The 24,717-nt window shown below is 42.2% G+C and overlaps 1 protein-coding gene across 1 annotated transcript in view; it reads right to left on the bottom strand.

Annotated features, from left to right (window-relative positions):
• Window positions 1-18,722: 18,722 nt before the first annotated feature.
• LOC138421781 (uncharacterized) overlaps window positions 18,723-24,717 on the bottom strand; it is a 211,368-nt gene continuing 205,373 nt past the window's right edge. The window contains exon 6 of the transcript XR_011249636.1: window positions 18,723-20,539. The gene's annotated coding sequence lies outside the window, so the exon portion shown is untranslated. The remainder of the gene's footprint in view (window positions 20,540-24,717) is intronic.

The following is a 24,717-nucleotide window of genomic DNA, read 5'->3' as shown; positions in this document are numbered from 1 at the left end:
TGTGAACGTTTATGTTTTGACTTCTTCCCATGAGTCATGAATGTTCTTAATGGCAGCTGGAATGGTGAAAACTTTTCAGAAGGTTTTAAATTTACTCTGCCCAGATCCATCAGAGGAATCACTATCTACGGCAGCTGTAGACTGATCTACTGCATTTCTTAAATAATAAAACTTGAAAGTCAAAACTACTCCTTGGGCCGTGGGCTGCAAAACTGATATTGAGTAAGCATGAAAACAACATGAATTTCTTACTGTAATCAGAAATCTTCCAGCAAACAAAAGCCCAGGCCCAGATGGCTTCACAGCTGAATTCTACCAAAAATTTAGAGAAGAGCTAACACCTATCCTACTCAAACTCTTCCAGAAAGTTGCAGAAGAAGGTAAACTTCCAAACTCATTCTATGAGGGCACCATCACCCTAATACCAAAATCTGACAAAGATGCCACAAAAAAGAAAACTACAGGCCAATATCACTGATGAACATAGATGCAAAAATCCTTAACAAAATTCTAACAATCAGAATCCAACAACACATTATAAAGATCATACACCATGACCAAGTGGGCTTTATCCCAGGGATGCAAGGATTCTTCAATATCTGCAAATCCATCAATGTAATACACCACATTAACAAACTGAAAAATTAAAAGCCGTATGATTATCTCAATAGATGCAGAGAAAGCCTTTGACAAAATTCAACATCCATTTATGATAAAAACTCTCCAGAAAGCAGGAATAGAAGGAACATACCTCAACATAATAAAAGCTATATATGACAAACCCACAGCAAACATTATCCTCAATGGTGAAAAATTGAAAGCATTTCCCCTAAAGTCAGAAACAAGACAAGGGTGCCCACTTTCACCACTACTATTCAACATAGTTTTGGAAGTTTTGGCCACAGAAATCAGAGGAGAAAAAGAAATAAAAGGAATCCAAATTGAAAAAGAGGAAGTAAAATTCTCACTGTTTGCAGATGACATTATCCTTTACATAGAAAACCCTTAAGACTCCACCAGAAAATTACTATAACTAATCAATGAATAGGGTAAAGTTGCAGGATATAAAATCAACACACAGAAATCCCTTGCATTCCTCAGTTCAGTTCAGTCGCTCTGTCGTGTCCAACTCTTTGCGACCCCATGAACAGCAGCACGCCAGGCCTCCCTGTCCATCACCAACTCCTGGAGTTCACTCAGACTCACGTCCATTGAGTCAGTGATGCCATCCAGCCATCTCATCCTCTAACGTCCCCTTCTCCTCCTACCCCCAATCCCTCCCAGCATCAAAGTCTTTTCCAATGAGTCAACTCTTCGCATGAGGTGGCCAAAGTACTGGAGTTTCAGCTTTTGCATCATTTCTTCCAAAGAAATCCCAGGGCTGATCTCCTTCAGAATGGACTGTTTGGATCTCCTTGCAGTCCAAGGGACTCTCAAGAGTCTTCTCCAACACCACAGTTCAAAAGCATCAATTCTTTGGCATTCTTCTTGCATTCCTACACACTAATAATGAGAAAATAGAAAGAGAAATTCAGGAAACAATTCCATTCACCATTGCAATGAAAAGAATAAAATACTTAGGAATATATCTACCTAAAGAAACTAAAGACCTATATATAGAAAACTATAAAACACTGGTGAAAGAAATCAAAGAGGACACTAATAGATGGAGAAATATACCATGTTCATGGATCAGAAGAATCAATATAGTGAAAATGAGTATACTACCCAAAGCAATCTATAGATTTAATGCAATCCCTATCAAGCTACCAATGGTATTCTTCACAGAGCTAGAACAAATAATTTCACAATTTGTATTGAAATACAAAAAAACTCAAATAGCCAAAGCAATCTTGAGAAAGAAGAATGGAACTGGAGGAATCAACCTGCCTGACTTCAGACTATACTACAAAGCCACAGTCATCAAAACAGTATGGTACTGGCACAAAGACAGAAATATAGATCAGTGGAACAAAATAGAAAGCCCAGAGATAAATCCATGCACCTATGGACACCTTATCTTTGACAAAGGAGGCAAGAACATACAATGGAGAAAAGACAATCTCTTTAACAAGTGGTGCTGGGAAAACTGGTCAACCACTTGTAAAAGAATGAAACTAGAACACTTTCTAACACCATACACAAAAATAAACTCAAAATGGATTAAAGATCTAAACATAAGACCAGAAACTATAAAACTCCTAGAGGAGAACATAGGCAAAACACTCTCTGACATAAACCACAGCAGGATCCTCTATGACCCACCTCCTAGAATATTGGAAATAAAAGCAAAAATAAGAAAATGAGACCTAATTAAAATTAAAAGCTTCTGCACAATGAAGGAAACTATAAGCAAGGTGAAAAGACAGCCTTCAGAATGGGAGAAAATAATAGCAAATGAAGCAACTGACAAATAACTAATCTCAAAAATACACAAACAACTCCTGCAGCTCAATTCCAGAAAAATGAACGACCCAATCAAAAAATGGTCCAAAGAACTAAATAGACATTTCTCCAAAGAAGACATACAGATGGCTAACAAACACATGAAAAGATGCTCAACATCACTCATTATCAGAGAAATGCAAATCAAAACCACAATGAGGTACCATCTCAAGCCAGTCAGAATAGCTGCTATCCAAAAGTCTACAAGCAATAAATGCTGGAGAGGGTGTGGAAAAAAGGGAACCCTCTTACACTATTGATGGGAATGCAAACTAGTACAGCCACTATGGAGAACAGTGTGGAGATTCCTTAAAAAACTGGAAATAGAACTGCCTTATGACCCAGCAATCCCACTGCTGGACATACACACCGAGGAAGCCAAAATTGAAAGAGACATGTGTATCCCAATGTTCATCGCAGCACTGTTTATAATAGCCAGGACATGGAAACAACCTAGATGTCCATCAGCAGATGAATGGATAAGAAAGCTGTGGTACATATACACAATGGAGTATTACTCAGCCATTAAAAAGCATACATTTGAATCAGTTCTAATGAGGTGGATGAAACTGGAGCCTATTATACAGAGTGAAGTAAGCCAGAAAGAAAAACACCAATACAGTATACTAACACACATATATGGAATTTAGAAAGATGGTAACGATAACCCTGTATGAGAGACAGCAGAAGAGTCACAGATGTATAGAACAGTCTTTTGGACTCAGAGGGAGAGGGAGAGAGTGGGATGATTTGGGAGAATGACATTGAAACATGTATAATATATAAGAAATGAATCACCAGTCCAGGTTCGATGCATGATACAGGATGCTTGGGGCTGGTGCACTGGGATGACCCAGAAGGATGGTATGGGGAGGGAGGTGGGAGGGGGATTCAGGATGGGAAACATGTGTACACCCGTGGTGGATTCATGTTGATGTATGGCAAAACCAATACAATATTGTAATTAGCCTCCAATTAAAATAAATAAATCTATAAATAAATAAATAGAAAAGAAAACAACATGAATGTCTTTGTACAGCTCCATGAGAGCTATTGGGTGAGCATTGTTGATGAGCAGTAATATTTTGAAAGGAGTCTTTTTTTCCTAAGCAGTAAGTCTCAATTATTGGCTTAAAATATTCAGTAAACCATGTTGTCAACAGATGTGCTATCATCCAGGCTTTGTTGTTCTACTAGTAGACCACAGAGAGCAGATTTAGCACAATTCTTAAAGGCCCTAGGATTTTCAGAATGGTAAATGAGCATTGGGGCTTCCCAGGTGGTACAGCAGTATAGAATCCACCTGCCATTGCAGGAGGTGCAGGAGACATGGGTTTGATCCCTGGGTTGGGAAGATCTCTTGGAGTATGTAATGGCAACCCACCCCACTATTCTTGCCTGGAAAATTCCATGGACAAAGGAGCCTGGAGGGCTACAGTTCCTGGGGTCACAATGAGTTTCAAATAAGACTGAGCAACTGGACATACACACACAGATGAGTATTGGCTTTAACTTCAAGTCATCAGCAGCATTAGCCCATAACAAGAGAGTCAGTCTGTCCTTTGAAGCTTTGAAGGCAGACACTGACTTCTCCTCTCCAACTATGAAAGTCCTAGATGGCATCTTTTTCCAATATAAGGCTGTTCATCTACACTGAATATCTGCTGTTTCGCGTAGCCGCCTTCATTAATGATCTGAGCTAGATATTCTAGATTACTTGTCGCAGCTTCTGCATCAGCACTTGTAGTTTCACCTTGTACTTTTATGGCATGGCGATAGCTTCTTTCCTTAAACCTCATGAACAAATCTCTGCTAGCTTGAAACTTTTCTTCTGTAGCTTCCTCACCTCTCTTGGCCTTCAAAGAATTGAAGAGAGTTAGGCCTTGCTCTAGACAAGGCTTTGGTTTAAGGGATTGTTCTGACTGGTTTGCTGTTCTATCCAGACCACCAAAACTTTCTCCAAAATAGTTATTTCACTTTCTTAACATTCAAATATTTCCTGAGGTAGCACTTTACATTTCTTTCCAGAACTTTCCCCTTGCATTCAGAATGTGGCTACCTACTTGATGCAAGAGGCCTAGCTTTCGGCATATCAAAGCTATGGACATGCTTTACTCACTAACCTCGATCGTTTTTTTTTTTTGCTTTTGATTTAAACAAAAGCAAAAGAGATGTATGACTCTTGCTTTCACTTGAACACTTAGAAACCACTGTGGGGTTATTAATTGACTTAATTTCAATATTGTGTCTCAGGGGATAGGGAGTGAGAGAGATGGGGGAACGGCTAGTCAGTGGGGGTGGTCAGTGCACACACAACATGTATCAATTAAGTTCACCATCTTATATTGGCATGGTTGTGCCCCCCCTTCAAATAATCGCAATATTAACATCAAAGATAAATGATCACAGATCACTGTAACAAATACAATAATAATGGAAAGGGGTTTTAATCTTTTCCAGGCATATACTCTTGAGTAGGATTCCTGTGTCATATGGTAGTTCTATTTTTAGCTCTTAAAGGAACCTCCATACTATTTTCCATAGTGGCTGCATCAATTTATATTTCCACCAGCAGTGTAGGAAGTCCCCTTTTCTCCACATCCTCTCCAGCATTTATGACTTGTACACTTTTTGATGATGGCCATTCTGACCAGTGTGAGGTGATACCTTATTGTGGTTTTGATTTGCATTTCTCTAGTAATTAGCAAGGGCTTCCCTGGTGGCTCAGTGGTAAAGAATCCACCTGTAATGCAGGAAAGGCAGATTTGATCCCTGTGTCAGGAAGATCCCCTGGAGAAGGAAACGGCAACCCACTCCAGTTTCTTGCCTGGGAAATCCCCTGGACAGAGGAGCCTGGCAGGTTGCAGTCCATGGGGTCACAAAAGAGTCCGACATGACTTAGTGACTAAACAACAACAAAAATAATTAGCGATGTTGAACATATTTTCATGTGCCTGTTGGCCATCTGTATGCCTTCTTTGGAGAAGGCATATTCTCTCTATTTATGTTTTCTGTCCTTTTTTTTATTGGGTTGTTTGCTTTTTCCTTATATTGAGCTGTATGAACTATTTGCATATTGTGAAAATTTTTATTTATTGTTAATTAATATTAATTTAAATGACTACTGGATTCAGTTATGGAATAATTTTAAGTATGTTTGGAAAAATTGGATATATTGATTTACCCTTTAAAGTGTAAATTTTATGAAATTTAAACACATACCAAGTGTTTCTAATAAAAAACTGGTGTCCAGATTTTGAAGATAAAGTGTAAGAAAAAAGATGACAAAATATTGATATTTTAAAAATACTTACTCTGTGGTAAAGTGATAATATTTTAGATATATTGAATTAAAGAAAATATATGAAAATAATTTTCCTCTTCCTCTTTTTACTTATTAAATATGGCTACCAAAACACTTAAAATTATATATCATATTGAACTGGGCTGGGCTAGATAATGAGGGAGTGTATTTGCTTTGCTCAAATGTTTGGACTTTATCTTGAAAGCAATGGGAAGAAACAGGATCAAACTTACATATTCCATATTTACAGCTCAGAAAACTTAGTCTAGCAGCTGTGAGGGAACTGGGTTTGAAGGAAATAAAATCAGAGCTATGGAGATGACTTGGTTGAAAAATGTAGGCAAGAAAAAATCATGATGTGACTAGTGGATGGCAGTGTGGTGGAAGAAGTGGGCCTATTGAAGAGGTAGATTTCCTCAGTAAGACTGAGGAAGGAGTGTCCAGATTGACTCTAGGGTATGTGGACTGGAGAACTGGATGGATTCTCTGGGGCAGAGCCCAGAGAATGAGGACTGGAACTTAATTTACATGTCAGGCTAAGTGACCTTAACAAAACCATCCCTGATTCCTTTACCTCTTTTAATCAGATTGCCCAGGCTCCCACAGCAAAAATATTGCTATTAGGAACTACTGACTAAATTGTGTCCAGCTCTTTGAAACACTATGAACTGTAGCCCGCCAGGCTCCTCTGTCCATGGCGTTCTCCAGACAGGAATACTGGAGTGGGTTGCCATGCCCTCTTCCAGGGGATCTTCCCGACTCAGGAATCAAACACTCGTCTCTTATGTTTCCTGCACTGTCAGGTGGGTTCTTCACCACTGAGCCACCGGAGAAGCCCACTGGCTCTCCTAACTTTTTCCCAAATATGCTCCTGAATTAAGAAGCACAAAACGTAGTCCTGAAACTCTCTCTCTCTACTACTGCTTAAAAACAGCAACAAATAAGCCAGATATCTTCCAATCTCCTCACTATCATAGTTAATAATCCGCTTTGTACTCAGAGAGCTTCTGGAATGCAATGGGAATATTTTTTAAATGAGAATGAAAGAGAAGGTTTTGGGAGACGTTCCTCCTCAAGGGACGTGGTGCAGTTCCATGGGAAGAACAGAGGCTTGGAATCCAGACACACCTGTCCTTGGATCTTAGATCTGCTCCTTTCTGGATCTAAGTCCTGGCTCATGAAAGATTCACAATCAATATTTGTTGAACAGATGAAGTTTACTTAACTCCTCTGAGCCTCAGTTTCCTGATCAGAATAAATGAGGATTTTCACTATGAAGGGTTATTTTGCACATGAGATCAACTGGTACAAAAAGCATCTAACACTTTAATACTCAGTAAATGATAGCATTTTTTATTACATCTTGGAATAAAGTTTAAATAGAGTGCAAAACTGTTTGTGGTTCATTTCGGATGCTGCACATGACCCACTTTGCATTCAGACTACCAGTTTGTATAGTTCCAGGACCATGTGGACATGACTGGCATATATCACTTAAACCAAGAAACTCTTGTGGGCATCCAGCAAGTCTCCAAGCAGGGCTGTGGGACCACTACCATGGCTACTGTTAATTATCTTCTTTTCCTTGTCCTTCTCCCCTACTTCCATGTCACCTGGGGAAGAAATCTTAGAAACTCAAAATGCTAAAAATAAAAAAAAAGGACCAGAGGGACCTGAGCCAGGATGAAGGTGTTGGATTACCCACATACTGATTAACTAAAGTTGGCTCTACCTGAAATGACAGCTGATACTATTGTATATTAGCTGAAAGAATCACCATCCCATGACCTGCCCTCCTTTCCATATTGAGTAGGTAGCAACAGCCTCCAAGTTTTGCTTTTTATCACAGCTCAACAAATATTTATGCATAAAGCACAAAATGCAGGACAATCGCTCTTCTCTGTCATCCAGGAACAATTCAACTGTTCTCCTCAAAACTTTTGCAAGGAATTAACCCATTCTCACTCACCAGGCTGGAAAGGGGCACCTAAGAGCCATTAAAAGGCAGGCCACACGGCCAATGAAATGGCATGATCATCTTCCCAGAGAAACAAGGTCTTGAACCTTTCATCAATCAAGGAGTGTTTTCAGAGTGGCTCCATGGTATCCTCTTATGCCAGGCTCCACTGAAGACATGTCCTGATCCTTGAGAAACTTATCATTTATCAAGAGCAACAGAACACACCCTTGAAAGAAATAGAAGTTGACTGAGCACTTAATGGGTGATATTGACTTGTAAGTGGAAGAAGAGTTTCCAGAAAGGAGAATCGATGTAGGTTGCTGATGCCGAAAAGGTCTACACAAAGAAGACAGAGGTTAAGCTAGGCTATAAAGGGTGAGTAAGATTTCAGTAAAAGAAGGAATGGAGGAAGGACCTTGGAAAGTTCATGTGTTTGGTGTGCGTGTGTGTGTGTGTGTGTGTGTGTGTGTGTGTGCGTGTTTGGGGGGGGGGCAGTGGGATCCTGGAGGGAGAGTCAAAGACAAGGAGATGCTAATAAGTACAGTACATACTACCCACTCAGCATCCTCACCCCCACACTATACCTCACTCAGTCCCCTCCTGCCTCCCTCCTGTCTTAAGCCTCACCTCACACTTTTCTGTTGTTAACTCTAAATTTCCTCTTTCTATGTCTGTCTTCACCACCCTTACTAGTAAATGGACTCAAAATCACTTCTAATGCCTTGAGTATGGATTTCTTAGCTTCCCGACAAAAGCAAAGACCCTTGTGAATTCCCAGCTCAAGGCAGAGTGCATGCTCAGTGAATGCAACCCAAGGGCAGAAGCTGAATTTATTTCCCTCCACAGCCAGCCCCTGAGAGGACCAAAGAGATCCATGACTGCTGTCCTGGCATTCTGAAGGCAAGAGGTGGGGGACCAAAATGTTGCTATTAATAAAAATTGCAAAAGAATCCTTGGGGGAGACAAAAGCTCTGAAATTGTAGGGTCATTTGATAGCTAGCACTGAAAGCACTCATTTGGTTTGTCTCTCTCTGTTTCTTTTTCTTCCCTTCCTTCTCTTTATTTATTTATTTTTTTCTGGAATTTTACACAAATGGGTTCATTCACAAAGAGAAAGCCAAGTTTTGGGTACAACACCTTCCCAAAACAGAGGCCTTTGAAAACATTGGTCTGGATCAAGACACAATGCCCTTTCCCCTCAACCCAATCCCTTCCCTAAATCACTCCCTATAATTTGTTCAGCTTGATGCTACTCTGAGTGTCCAGGCAGTTGGGACCCACAGCCCCTTTGGGATAAGAAGGGAAGGCATCCGTCCTCTCCTCTCCTCTCAGAGGCTCTGAGGGAGCTGGCCCTCTGCCTGGCTATGCCAGAAAGTGGCATGACCACCAGGGCGACTGTGGTCAGCACAGGAAGAAAATCTCGGGTATTCACAGCTAAACTATGGTTTGAGAAATACTGGCGACAGAGGGTTGGCTGGGTAAAGGAGTGAGAATAGCAGCAGACATGCACTCTTTGACTTTGCTTCTCCCTGAAACAGGCTCTGAAAGAACCAGAGAAAGGATCCCAATGTTCCCGGGCGGTTGAGGGGGCGAGGGTGGCGGTTTGCAGAGTAGCAGCCATATGGTGAGCGCCAGGGCTGGCCCAGTAGGGCTTTCCTTTGCAGTCTTCTTGAGGGTAACATAGGGACTCTCAAGGCCTTTTCCATGACGTGGGAGTAGCATCCTTTCGCCCTAAGAAAGACTCTCCGGAGCCCAGGATTTTCCAGTCTGGCTCAGATCCCCAGAGGCCTCTTCCACCAGAGACACTTCCCATTATTTCTGAGCTCCAGTCCATCAGCTTGTGCTGCAGAGACCCTGGGATCAGCACCACCAAGTTGAGTAATGAATTTACACACAGTTGGATATTTCTTTCAATTGCTCCTTTTCAAGTGGAACAGAAGTAAGGCAAGCTTCTCTCATGGTACACGTGTCTGGCCTCTGCAAAACCAAACTTCTCCCACCCTAACTCACCACTTTACACAAGCCCCAAAGATCTGGGAAACAGATCGGAAGTTGGCTGTTTCTATTTCACCCCCTTTCTGTTTCATATTTTCTTTAAAATAAATGAACCTGGATGTGGACAAACATATTTGTAGCAGAAACTTGCACACTGGGACAGGGTCATGCGCTCCACACTCCTTAGTTATTTTTATTCCCTTGAGAGCATCAGAAAAAGCACAGGAGGCCCTCAGGACATGCAAATTAAATGTGGCAGCTGAAATTGGCATCTTTGGGAGCAGCTGGAGCAAGCTGGCACCCACCAGGCAAAGCATTTCAAAGGAATTGAGGCTGCTGTCGCCAAATGAAGGAACACCTGGCAGGCTGGGGGGACAGTTAAAAGAAAGCAAGTCCTCTCTTCAGAGCCAAGCTTTGCACACTGCCCTCCAGCTAAAGAAAATTAGGAGGGAGGTTCGCTTGTACAAAGGTCTTCAATGTGGATGATCGTTTTTTCTTCCATAAAGACTGATGTTTAGAGAAAATCCTCTGGCAGGCTGATGGCAATCTTGTTTGTACCAGAGCAATAGAGCTCTTGGTCATAAATATGCGAAGCATAATGAAAAGATTACGGCTCAGTGGCTGGGGTGCAAATTGGTCTGGGTTGTTTACTGCCTGAGGAATGCCTTCCCTCCACCCTTCTCTTCCAGTGCAATCCCACACACAGAGGAGAATCCACAAAGGCAAATACCTTTTCAAGTCCCATTCCTCTGCTTCCCAGAGCTTGCCCCACTGTGGACCCGACTATGTGGATGTGAAGATCCGCACCCACATGGGAAGGGCAAGGTGGAAGGGAGGCAGTTAAAGAAATAGCTTCCCTGGTCCAGGACTGGCCAGTCTGTTGGGGGCCTCAACTAGTACTGTACAATTTTGGCCTCACACAGAGAGGGTTGGTATTGGACTAACCATGAATTAGGGTTGGCTTCAATGATCTCTGAGAGATAAGAGGAGAACACTAAAGTTTCCCAGTGTCCATGCTGGTCTGGATGTAAATCTTTAGGCCAAATCTGTTCTAGAAGAGGGTAATTGAATGAGTGACTAAATCCCAGGCTGGAATTCTGGTTTTGTCTTTACCGAGCCCTGGATCCTTGGGCAAGTGATTTGTCCTCTTTCCCCACACCAGCTTCCTCTGTCCTGTGAAGTAAAAATGAGCCAAGAACACAAAGCATCATGCCTGAGCCATGGGATGTGCTTAGTCAACGGCGACTGTCACCCAAGCATCAGACACAGGAGTGCTGGAGAGGGAGGAAAGGTCTTTCATGGCACTGTCTGTCTGTCCCTGGCTTCCCAGGAGCCTGAGTTTACTTAAAATCTGTTTCCTACCTTAGCTCTGCTGAAGCTTCTGGTTCCAGTCTCCCATCAACCTGGGCCTGCTACTACCTGCTGCCATTCTGATGTCAGATCTTAGTGTTCACCACTTTGTCTTCATGCACAGTTTAGGATTTTAATCTTTCTTTTCTTCTGCCTTGTCACTTTCCTTGAGAAAATAACACCATGCACTGAAGCAATGAAATGAGGCAGAAGAGTTTTCTTGTTTGATTCAGTTAGGTTAGTAATCTTTGTATTTGATCCCAGGGGTTTCTTCCTCCAGGTCGAAGAGGCAATTTACATGTGGATGCTTAGCTTGTTTCTGTAAAAGCCAGTCTTCCTGCAATTCACGGGGTCGCAAAGAGTTGGACACGACTGAGCGACTGAACTGAACTGAACTGAACTGAACCATGAAAGAGATAAAAGGAAGAGAATTCTATCAGGGCCTGGGCCAGAAGCAGTGGTGCACTGGAACTGAGTTATATGAGACCTTGATGGAAGGACTATTGACAAAGATGAGGGCTGGGTAAAGGGGACCCACCAGGGATAAGGCAGTAGCCCAAAGCAAGTAACAGTGGGGATGTTAGCACCTGTAAACCAAAAGAGGTCAAGAAAGGGGGTGGTTACCAGAAGTAGATTCACAGAACTGTGCAGAAGGGGGCTGTCTGATAGAAGCCATGACCCTCTCAGCCAAGGGATTCAGCCTTGGCAGCCTCACAAGAAGAGAGCAAGGGGAACAGCGACCTCAGCCTCACTCTCCTCCTTCCTCTGCTTCTCCTCTCTGGCTTAATCTGTCCAAGAGCTGGAAGGGAAGAGATCCATGTGGTAATCCCTGCTGACTAGCCTCCTTTCTGGTGGGCAGAGGGCATGGTGAAAAAGAGCACTTTAGTCAAACAAAAGACAAGAAGCTTGTGTGTTAGGGAGGTGGGAGTAGGGGACCAGTAACGTACAAAAGAGCTGCACTGATTGCAGGCAGTATAAATCCTGGACACTCTTGTCAGTGAGCACTCACCCTCTCAATCTACAACCTCTTAATTCCTACTAATTTCTCTCTCTCTCTCTCTCTCTCTCTCTCTCTCTCTCTCTCTCTCTCTAGCAAAATATCCGATTTCCATGGAACTATTTCTTCTTTTAAAGAGGCTAAAAATTGTTTAGTAATATATTATGGAATTTACAAATAACAAATAATTGAACTGGAGTAATCACAACAAACAAAACACCATACAGCAACAATATCAATGAGACCTGCAGTAAGAAAGAGCCTTGCTACATTCTTTCATCTCACTCTTCTCGCTCCAGAAAGCTGCGGTGTGTGGATGCACCTGCCCCCTCCACCTTATTCCCCTCAGGGCCCCTCTGTGAAGGAAGGAGACGTGATGCTTACAGCCTCTTAATGCTTTCAGGACATGCTCAGTTACTTTCTCTTTGTGGCCGCCATCAAGTCAATCAGGCTCACTGATGCCAACATGTTCCTCTTTGCCTTCATCAAAACATTAGTCTGATATCCCATGCCTTAGGGACCATGTTTTTCCAGAAAACTACTAAACTAACTTGTAAATGAGATTTTTGCTTCCGACAGTACTTTCTGTAATATCTTTTTATTCCAACTTTTTTCCCTATGTTTCCACCTCAGAGCTTGTAACATTTAGCTGTCTTGTGTCTGGGGTTAACAGTGAAGAGCAGGGACTTCTCTCTGGTCTCATGGTTTCACTCTGTTGATTGAAGATTAAAATCCTTATATGGAAGTTTTCCTTAGGTTGGATTCCCTGGTAACAGGTTCTGAGGCAGAGAGTTGCATGTGGAAATCTTATTGGGAAAGAGTCTTGGGAGATGTGTGTGTAAGGATCCGAACAGGGCAGGACTGGGGAAGCAGAGCTGAGTCACACAAGTCTTAGTCATTCCAACGGACACTCTAGAGCTGGGATGGCCCTTCAGAGATGTCTTACTGAGGCAAATATGGCAACCTTGGCATTCTCACATCAGCCAGTCATTGGACACTAGCTGTCTCTGGGAAAGAGGATAACCTTAGGAGAAGTGGTTCTCTGGAGCCAAGGACAATTCTTAGTGAGCCATGTAGCTATGACCTGTCAGCATACCTGAGATATATAATATGTATAATAGTCTTATATATATATATTATATATGTGGTATATAATATTAGGACTGTTATATACCATTTATATACTAGTCCTAACGCCTGAGTCACGAGTATGCTGTTCCTGAGGAGAGGACTGTTGACAGAGTCCTGCAGCGTCCTCTTTAGGCTGCTCAGATCCTCTTGCAGCTAATAGTAATTTTGCCCCATCTGGAAAAACCATCTCTAGGATTCTGATTAGTCTTGTTCCTTGTGAAAACGTGGAATGAACAATAGCTCAACAGCTGCAGTTGACCTTATATTCACAGCTGATACTCTGGTCTGCATCTTCTACCACTCACCCTAGGTTTCTCCCAACCTCAGCCAACACATCTGCCTGTTTAGGTAGATTACCAGCTTGGGGTCCTAGACCCTCTTTGCTGAGTTACCAAGACCTACTCAGGCTGTGGCTGCTACCTGTGCACAAACCACTAAATCTAGAAGTGGGAACACTGAAAGACATCCATCCAAGACCCTGAAGGCAAGAAAGGCAAAGCCGTATCTGGGATGTGTGTCAATCCTGGTCAAGACACACTGCCTCTCTACCTAGAGTGGGGAAGATTCAGAAGAATTGATTTGATAGCAAACTAATGACTGGCCTATTTGAGTGAGGGTGCCAAATTAGAGACCAGCATTATGCTTTGTTACAGGCAGGTTGGATGGACATTCAACAGCACCATTAACTGAACCTGCTTTTGTAAGTATGCTGCTGGGCCAGTGCCTGAGCCTTCACTTCTGCCATCACGGCAGCTCTATTTATGTTGTTGTTGTTCAGTCCCTAAGTTGTATCTAACTCTCTGTGATCCCCTGGACTGCAGCACGCCAGGCTTCCCTGTCCTTTACTATCTCCCAGAGTTTGCTCAAACTCATGTCCATTGAGTTGATGATGCCATCCAATCATCTCATCCTTTGTCATCCCCTTCTCCTCCTGCCTTCAGTCTTTCCCAGCATCAGGGTCTTTTCTAATGAGTCAGCTCTTTGCAACAAGTGGCCAAACTATTGGAGCTTCAGCTTCAGCATCAGTCCTTTCAGTGAATATTCAGAATTGATTTCCTTTAGGATAGACTGGTTTGATCTCCTTGCAGTCAAAGGGACTCTCAAGAATCTTCTCCAGCAAGACAGTACAAAAGCATCAATTCATCAGCGCTCAGCCTTCTTTATGGCTCAACTCTCACATCTATGCATGACTATTGGAAAAGCCAAAACTTTGATTAGATGGGACTTTGTCAGCAACATGATGTCTGCTTTTTAATATGCTGTCTAGATTGGTCATAGCTTTTCTTCCAAGGAGAACGTGTTTTTTAATTTCACCATCTGCACTGATTTTGGAGCCCAGAAAATAAAGTCTGTCACTCCTTCCATTGTTTCCCCATTTATTTGCCATGAAGTGATGGGACCGGATGCCATGATCTTAGTTTTCTGAATGTTGAGTTTTAAGCCAGTTTTTTCACTCTCCTCTTTCACTTTCATCAAGTGACTCTTTAGTTCCTCTTCACTTTCTGTGATCGGAGAAGGCAATGGCACCCCACTCCAGTACTCTTGCCTGGGAAATCCCATGGGTGGAGGAGCCTGGTAGGCTACAGTCCATGGGGTTGCTAAGAGTCAGACACGACTGAGCAACTTCACTTTCACTTTTCACTTTCATGCATTGGAGAAGGAAATGGCAACCCACTCCAGTGTTCTTGCCTGGAGAATCCCAGGGACAGAGGAGCCTGGTGGGCTTCCGTCTATGGGGTCGCACAGAGTCGGACATGACTGATGCAACTTAGCAGCAGCAGCAGCACTTTCTGTGATAAAGATGGTGTTATCTGCATATCTGAGGTTATTGATATTTCTCCTGGCAATCTTGATTCCGGCTTGTACTTCATCCAGTCTGTCAGTTCGCATGATGTACTCTGCGTTTAAGTTAAATAAACAGGGTGGTAATATACAGCCTTGGCATTCTCTTTTCCCAATTTGGAATCAGTCCATTGTTCCATGTCTGGTCCTGTTGACCTATGTACAGGTTTCTCAGGAAGCAGGTAAGGTGACTGTGTATTCCCATCTCTTTAAGAATTTTCCAAAGTTTGTTGTGATCCACACAGTCAAAGACTTTTGCATAGTCATTGAAGCAGAAGTTTTTCTGGAATTCTCTTGCTTTTTCTATGATCCAATGGATGTTGGCAATTTGATCTCTGCTTCCTCTGCCTTGTCTAAATTCAGCTTGAATACTTGGAAGTTCTTGGTTCATGTACTGTTGAAGCCTAGTTTGGAGACTTTTGAGCATTACTTTGCTAGCATTTGAGATAAGTACAATTGCCCAGTAGTTTGAATATTCACTCTATTCATGATTCCATTATATAAGCACTGGGTCGAAGAGAACAGAGGCTGTCTGACATCCACTAACTGAGTCACTTCATTATTTAATGCATCTTCTTTGATGTATGCTATCTGGTGGTGCCACCTCCATGAGCCCATCCAAGTGCCTCCTCCCCAGACATCTTTGTCCCACATCTTTCAATTATTCTCTTATGAGGCCCTGGCACACTAGCCAGGCTATCTGCCACATGCTCTGCTCTTAAGAACCATGCCAGATAGCAACTGTTTTAGGTGGGATGCCCTGGAAATCAAGCTCTGAGACAGAGTGCAGAAGGTTTATTTTGAGGTGCACTCAGGAAATACATCTTTAAGGAATTGACCAAGCAGACCTGGGAGAAGGGCAAACTGAAACAAGGAAGGAAGATCTTTTTATCCTCATATCAGTTAGTCATTGACCATAGGCTGCCCCAGCTCAGCTCAGTTCAGTTCAGTCACTCAGTCATGTCTGACTATTTGCGACTCCATGAACCGCAGCATGCCAGGCCTCCCTGTCCATCACCAACTCCCAGAGTTTACTCAGACTCACGTCCATCGAGTCAGTGATGCCAGCCAGCCATCTCATCCTCTGTTGTCCCCTTCTCCTCCTGCCCCCAATCCCTCCCAGTATCAAAGTCTTTTCCAATGAGTCAACTCTTTGCATGAGGTGGCCAAAGTACTGGAGTTTCAGCTTTAGCATCATTCCTTCCAAAGAAATCCCAGGGTTGATCTCCTTCAGAATGGGTTGGTTGGATCTCCTTGCAGTCCAAGGGACCCTCAAGAGTCTTCTCCAACACCACAGTTCAAAAGCATCAATTTTTTGGCACTCAGCCTTCTTCACAGTCCAATTCTCACATCCATACATGACCACAGGAAAAACCATAGCCTTGACTAGACAGACCTTAGTCGGCAAAGTAATGTCTCTGCTTTTGAATATGCTATCTAGGTTGGTCATAGCTTTTCTTCCAAGGAGTAAGCGTCTTTTAATTTCATGGCTGCAGTCACCATCTGCAGTGATTTTGGAGCCCAGAAAAATAAAGTCTGACACTGTTTCCACTGTTTCCCCATCCATTTCCCATGAAGTGATGGGACCGGATGCCATGATCTTAGTTTTCTGAATGTTGAGCTTTAAGCCAACTTTTTCACTCTCCACTTTCACTTTCATCAAGAGGCTTTTTAGCTCCTCTTCACTTTCTGCCATAAGGGTGGTGTCATCTGCATATCTGAGGTTATTGATATTTCTCCGGGCAATCTGGATTCCAGCTGGTCATAATCTTAGATGAGACATATCTTCAGCCGAGAGCAATTCCTAGTGAGAGATTTAACTGTGTGGTCGAGAGACAATACTTCTCAGTCACTCAATCATGTCTGACTCTTTGTGACCCTGTGGACGGTAGCCCACCAGGCCCTGCTGTCCATGGAATTTTCTAGGCAAGAATACTAGAGTGGGTTGCCATTTCCTACTCCATGGGAACTTCCTGAACCAGGGATTGAACCCACATCTTCAGGCTCTCCTGTCGCTTCTGCATTGGCAGGCAGATTCTTTACCACTGTGCCACTTGGGAAGCCCTCTGGTGACTTGGAGATGATTATCTTAGTCCTGAAGAAGCAATCTTGGTAGTGAATCATGGTAGCCACTACAGTGCTAGACCATAAGTTCGTTCTAAATCGGGTTCAAGTTTCATTTATTTCTATTACCCCAAACTTAATGGATTAAAACAATGAACATTTATTATCACACAGTTTCTGTGGATCAGGGATTTAGGAGTAGTTAATGATCTGGTCCTGGTTCAGGGTTTCTCACAGGTTGCAAAGAAGATGTGGGCTGAGGCTGCAGTCATCTGAAGGCTTGACTGGGGCTGGAGAATCCACTTTCATGATGACTCACTAATATCTCTAGCACATTGGAGGTGGGTGTTGGTAAGAAGCCTCAATTCCTGGCCACATGAACCTTTCCATAATGCTGCTATGAGAGTCCTCATAACAGAGTAGCTGATCGATCCGTGGGCATGTGACCCAAGAGAGAGCAATGCAGAAGTCATAATGTCTTTTATGACCCAGTCTCAACAGCGAGACACTGTTACTTCTCAAAATCCTTTATAATCACATTGTCCCTATTCATTGTGGAAAGAGACTATACAAGGGCATGTGTATTGGAAGGCAAAAACCACTGGGGTCATCTTGGAGACTCAGCTTACAACAAAGAGGTTCACAGATCTAGAAGTCTTGACCAAGGGTCCATCTAGCAAATGCTTATGTCATCTTAATAATAACTCAGTGTCTAAGGGAGGTGGAGGTAAAGAGCTATAAATATCCAGAACTTGAAGGTGGCTGGAAACCATCATGTCCCTCCCTGCTACATTGTTTAATAAAGTACACCTAAGAATGTTTCCAGAAAGCAATCCATCACTGTAATAATCTTCTATTGCTACAGATTATGCCAACATTTAAAATATTATTTTACTGCTCTAGGAATAAGTTGGAAAAATCATATCATTGTGCTCAAAGGACTTGTGCCAAAAATTGTATCCCTTCTGATTAGGATGTTCTCATATTTTCCAGGATTCTGTAGAAAAGCTTATATATCATCATCTTGTAAATCTAAACACTAAATAGTGGTTTTATGACTATTTTACACTTCTATTCAATACAAAATAAAAGGTGATTATGCTCATAAACAATTATTAAGTCCTGCTAGCTGGCGCTCCAAAGGTAAACAGCTAAACTTGGCTTGAGGGACACTACAAAGAAATAAAAATACATGGTTCCTGCTCTTAGAGACATTGGCATCGTGTGAGGGATATAGCACAAACCCATCATGATGTCATAAGAACTAAACAGATGTAGAAACCAAACTGGAAACTTCCACAGAAACAAAATCTTAGCAAAGGTCTCTCTGGCCTCCACTGATCAACAAAAACTTTCCTAACCCAGAAATAAGCTCAATTTGAAAATAGAAGAGCAAGTGATGAAATGGAAGTGATGAGAGGAGGGGTCAGTAGTCCTCACTGCCCATCACCTTAATGGCCCAAAGGAGTCAACATGAGCTATAAATGGAAGGTTGCCTCCAAGATGCCCTCTCTACCCACCAGATCACACCACATCCCCTTGACTGAGGGATGCCCTTTTGCCCAAGGCTGTAATTCGTTTCCATGACTACCAGGAAGACCAGAACAAACACATTCCTCCCCACAGAAATGACATTTATTTTGTAGGTAGAAAATCAATATCCTTTATTTTGTGGAGGTATGTATAATTGGTTTGGAAGCATTGCACTCAGTTCTGATAGGAAAAGTCTATGTGGTCTGAACTTAGTTGATGTGCTGGGCTTGAAATCAAGTGGGCTGAGACCTTCACTTATTTACTCACCCATTCAACAAATTTATTCATGCAGGGACCATGTTAGGCAAGGAGAACATAAAGCTTAAAAGAATAAATAAATAAAAGAATCTCTGTTTTAAGATCCTCAAACTGTAAAGGGAGGATAGACAAATAGATATTAATTGATACACCCTGTGATAGAAATGTGTGATGAGCTTTGGAAGAAAAATCTTAGAAATTATTAGGTAAAGATAGGGAAGAAAGACAGAGGATGAGATGATTGGAAGGCGTCATCAACTCAATGGACAAGAGTTTGATAGACTCTGGGAGACAGTGAAGGACAGAGAAGCTTGGTGTGCTACAGTCCACACGGTCACAAAGAGTCAGGCATGACTAAGTGACTGAACAACAACAAAAGGCTAGAAAATGTGCTCTAAGCAAATAAAACAACATTTTCTAAGACATGAAAACCAGAAAGAACATGACTTGTTCAGTTAATTTTAAGCTCCAGCTGAACTTAGGGAACTTCTGGGTAATGGGTAAGAGACAAAACTGACACTAGACTGACTGGGAGAGATTTGGTGAACCCAGGCTAAGAGTAAGAATTTATTCTGAAGGTAATTGAGAGCTTCTGAAGGATGCTAAGTGGAATGAAGTGATTATATTTGCTTTAAAAAAAAATCACTCTGGGAACAGCAAAGAAGAAGGATAAGAATGGACCCAAATGGATCCCCAGGGAACTCCCACGTTTATGAGGGAAAACAGAGCCAAGAGGAAAACCAAGAAGGAGTAGCCAAAAGTTTAAGAAGAAATCCAGGCAGTGGGGTTGTGTGAACTAGAAGGAGAGTGTCTCAAGAAGTGGGGAGCGAAAAGTGTTCAACGCTGTAGAGAGGATGAGGAAGGCGAGGACTGAAGTATGTCCATTAGAGTAGCAACCAGGAAGCCACTGGAGCCTTTAGAGAGAGGAATTTTGTGAAGCAGGAATAGGGGTAAGGGGGAAATGAGAGTGAGGAAGAGGAGACAGAGAGGACCACCTTTTAAAAATCCTGGCTCTGAAGGGATGAAGTTCCCTCTTTGGAGGAAACATGTGAGACAAGGATTTTATTCTTTTTGTAAAAAAAAGATCAGGGAGATTTGAGCAGATTCCCATGTGAGTAAAAGTTATAGGAAAGAGAGAAGGTAAATAAAGGGGAAATTTCCAGAATATGTGGGAAGGAACAAGAGGTAGGGCACGGTTGGAGGGCTTTGCCTGAGACCAAAGATGCTTCTTTTTGGTCTAATGAGAGGGGAGGGGGAAGGATGGTGGTGGTGACCTGGAGAGGGCTCCTTTTGATGCTTCTGCTTCTCTCTATGAAGGTGAGAGGAAGGTCTCTGCTAGGAGGGTAGGGACAGGCATTGGTAGGCTTGAAGACCTGGAGACAGGTAGAGCAGTTGGAAATAAACTCGGAAGAATTCGTATGTTAAAAGTGTATGGCAAAACCAATCCAATATTGTAAAGTAATTAGCCTGCAATTAAAATAAATAAATTTATATTTTTTAAAAATGGCAGGCTTCTTTCATCTCATATGGGAGGAAAGAGAAAGTCTGACTCTGTGATGTCAGACAATTCAGGTCAATTTCCAGCCTTCCTTCTTCGTTGTGTGAATTTTCTCCGAGGTTCCTGCCATGTTAGTGCTCAATTCTATTTCTTTTCTTTCTCCTAAAAAAAAAAAAAAACCTAACTATGCATCAACAAACTGGCAGTGCATCATAACTAAGGGGAGATGGCACTTCCTCTCTCTGAGCCTGAAAAAACAAAGTGATTCAGCTTCTGGTGTATTAATTAGAGCCTGGTTTACTTCCATGAAAATAGAATCTATTGTATCATCTTTATATATTTAAACCTTCTGTGACAACAATTTCTGGAACATATCCAGAGCGAAGCTCTGGCAAGGCCCTCAGTCTATTACAACGCTTATTTTCTGAATGTGCTAGACAATTGCACTCAATTCAATATGCATTTATGAAGCACCATCTGTGTACCTGCAACTATCTCATAAAATCTAGATAAAATTTTCCTGTTTTATTTGGGGCATGAATAACAACTTTGTGCATCTCTTTTGTATAAAATTTTATAACCACAGCAATGGTGTAACTCTTTTATTTTTGACCATTCTCTCTTCCAAAATTCTTCAATGATTAAAAACAAAGTAAGAAAACACACACAAACTCCAAGCCCTCCTCCTGCTAATTACTGCTCACTCTGACACCCCAAGGATTGAATTCAAAGGAGAGGCTTGAAGATGAGATCAGTGCATGAGAATGGGGAAGAAAATAATAAACTCAAGTCTCCCAACCAATCATTCCTCTGAGACAAAACTCTTCTCTTTGGCCTTGCTTTTGTTTTGGAAAACACAGAATCCCTGGGCAAGGGAGGCCTTTCCTTTGTCTTGATCTTGGGTCATTCCCACTGAGAGCTCAGGAAACACCCCCCAATAGTTATTACTCTTCAATTTGGAGAGCCAGACACCCTGACATGGTGGGAAGTTGTGGCAATCGCTTGGCTTTTGCATCCAGCTCTTACTCATTTTAATTATATTGGGGGAAGAAGCATGCAGCTTCCAGCCCAAGGGACAGTCATGGTGTTGCCTTCAATCCAGGGCAGGGTTGGAGAATGGGCTCTTCACTTTTCTCTTTCTGATGACCTGAGTTCAACTGTTCAAGACCCACACTCTTTCAAAACATTTTGCATTGGCAGCCATACTCCAAATCATGTATCTAGTCACCTGTTGAGTTTAATGTCTGTCTTTCTATGAAACTTAACACACCAAGAAGATGGCCTCAGGTCTCCTTTCTTTACTCCTATTTCCCCAGTACCTAGAACAGTGCCAGGCATAGGTAGGTGCTCAGTAAGTATTTGCTGAACTAATTAAGTGAGAATTAAACTTGAAGATCTCATGTTGATGCTCTTTCCACAATCATATATTCCCATAGGTGGGAAGAAGGTGAGAATGGTGAGGACATTGATTCCTGAGCATCTGAAAACTATGAGGTTCCTAGCTTAGATGGTGGAAGAAAGTTTTCTGTCTCCTGAAACCCATGACTACAAGAATGGGCATTGTTGTAACTTCTACTTCCTTCCTCCAAATGAGGCTGAAGAGATCAATGGGTGTTGGTCCATTCACTTTCATGTGATGAATGATTGGTATTTTGGGTAATGCCAGCAGCCTTGAAGAATCACACATTTTTAGGGCTAAAAGATCATTTATCTAGGCCAATTTCCTGGATCATAGAGTCCTTTGAGTTACTTTTTTAAAGAGTTTAACTTATGGAGTCCATACATATTTCTAAAATCAAACCGTGTTGACTCTTACTGGGATAATCATATACGTTACTTTTCAAGTGGGATATTGAGTGACCGAAAGGGGAGATTAATAATGACACTGGACCAAAGGCATAATTAGAGACTTTCCTAGAAAAGCCAAGGTGAATATGGGATTCCTTAGTAAGTGAGATTTATTTATAGGACTTTTAGAAACATGAGCTCCATGGAGAGAAAATCATATTAAAATGGTGTGATGAATCCTTTAAGAAGTCTTCTGCTTTGGGGCAGTTTTTCACAGGTTACTCCAAGCTGGAAAGACTGATCTTCAGTCACTGCTGGAAACCTCTCCTACCTCAACAAGGTGCTCAATACTCACACTTTCTCTCTGCATAAATCATGCAAGCTTGACTTGAAGACAGAAACGCCAGCTATGAGCATCTGGGAACAACCTTTTTTGCCCTTGAGCCAAATAATTCCAAGGCCCTTACATCAGTTTCCTTCTTATGTTATTTCCCAATCTCTTTATCAGATTTCCTGGTCTGCTCCGTGCCTTTTCATTCAATACCCAGAATCGAGCCCAGTGTTGCAGGAAGTTATCTGGTTGACATGATTTCCAACTGTTACCATAGCTGTGGTTCTCAGCCTCTGTGATGGGTTAACATTCCTCTCTGAACATTCTTGTAAGAATTTAAAGCCCATCAGGGCTACCTGTTAGGCCTCAACCATGCTGTCATCACTCAGACAACAACAGCTTGTTCTGAAATAATATTTTAGTAATGAGCTACCACAAAGAACTCCAGCTTGTCTAAACAATAGATATGAATGACTGCTAATATGGCGACTTTCCTAGGGCTTTTGCTTTCCTAGGGCTTTTGCACAGAAGAAAGTAGTGACCAGGCTCTCAAATGCCACAAACAATGCTGAGAAAGTGGGAACTGCCTCCTGCTCCTGGGACAGTCAGTGCCCCGGAGGCTCGCCTTGCAAGAATGGGTTAAATGCATGCACTGTGTCATCCTTGATTCTTGCCTGGCCGATCCAGGCTCACAGACTCCAAGACTAATGGGGCCTAAAGGGCCCCTCCAGATGGGTACAGGTAACCCCCTTACCTTAAGATGACAAGCCTAGACAGCAGCTTTTCCCTGTTAAGACAAGTCTTGGAGATGATGGAACAGTGTGTCTCTAAGCATCATGTTGAGTTTCAGTAAAGCCTGTGCCTCTTTCATCTGATACAATTTCTTCCAAAAAGCCAGAACTGTTCTTATCTCCCAGATCTCTTTCAACACAGTCACTTTAATAAGGCACGAAGAAAAATGAGTTTAACATCTCTTTACACTGAAATCTTCTGCAAGGGAGGTGAATCAAGGGTTGCACATTTTTATTCAAGCTTCAACAAGCTGCAAAACATTGACTCTTACTTCCACCTCTTTTTTACCAAGTAGATGGGTTCTGGAAAAGTTTTGGGAGAGTTGAACTATCCCAAAAGACCCAGGGAAGTTTGTTATTTAAATGATTCCCTGAAAAAATATTTTTTAAAAAACAAGAATTCCTCATTTCAGCCCTTTTTCTTTCTTTTTTTTGATGTTTTGAAAATTATCTTTTCAGATATTGTGGTTGTGCAAAGTGAAGACTGGACAAAGTCTGGAGTTTACAGTAAAATATGATCGGTGTTAGACCAAAGGATGTGGAGGTATTTCTTCTACATGGACTCTCCTCTGTAGAGGTTTACCTTCTTCTCTGCCTGCCACCCGCTTCCATGCTCGATTCAAATCCAAGACTGACTTTCTCAGATGGCAAGATGATTGTTTAGAACCCACACAGTAAGGATCATTTTCATCTTGTGTGTTGCTCTCCTTCTTAGCTTCTGTGGGCAGATGTCTGAAAACCGGGCTTTACTTGGTCAGTCACACAAACTGAAAGTACATTTTTGTCCAGTCATTGACTGATAGCTTATTCCTGACAGCAAGAATAACCCCAGATGTTGTCAGAAATAGAAACACAGAAATTGAAATCATGCGGCCTTCCTCTGTAGAGGTTTCAAATGGGGCCGAGAAGAAACTGGCTTCATGCTTGAGGGGAGTGTTACCTTCAGAAACCAGTCTCTAACTCAGAAATATCCAGTGTTCATCTGGCGATAAACTAGCAATTGCGAGGAACTCCAGCAAATGCTGATGGCTCTTCATTTTACATACTTATACTCTGACAGACCTGGTCCTGGCAGTCTCCCCAGCTTGAGTGAACCAGAGTCATGGGGGTTTCTGTGTTTGCCTATAAGTTAAAGTGCATTCCCCTCTCCTTCCTTCACTTGTTTCCTTCCTTCCTTCCTTCCTTCCCCCCTCCCTCCTCTCTCTTCTTTCCTTCTTTCTTCCTTTCATTCTTTGTACTTTTTTGGAAGAGAAAATTGTGGATGATGGACAATGAATAGAAAGGGACTACAGTCCTTGAACTTTGAGATTGCATAAAGTACTGCATTTCAGACTCTTTTGTTGAGGTCAGTTTTCAGTCCAATCCCCCAAAAAAGGCAATGCCAGAGAATGCTCAAGCTACCGCACAATTGCACTAACTCTGTTAGCCTT

Source organism: Ovis canadensis, chromosome 16 (assembly GCF_042477335.2).
Source record: "Ovis canadensis isolate MfBH-ARS-UI-01 breed Bighorn chromosome 16, ARS-UI_OviCan_v2, whole genome shotgun sequence".
NCBI classification, from domain to species: domain Eukaryota; kingdom Metazoa; phylum Chordata; class Mammalia; order Artiodactyla; family Bovidae; genus Ovis; species Ovis canadensis.
The sequence above is the reverse complement of the archived record's forward strand: the minus strand, read 5'-3'. Positions and strand labels throughout refer to the sequence as shown.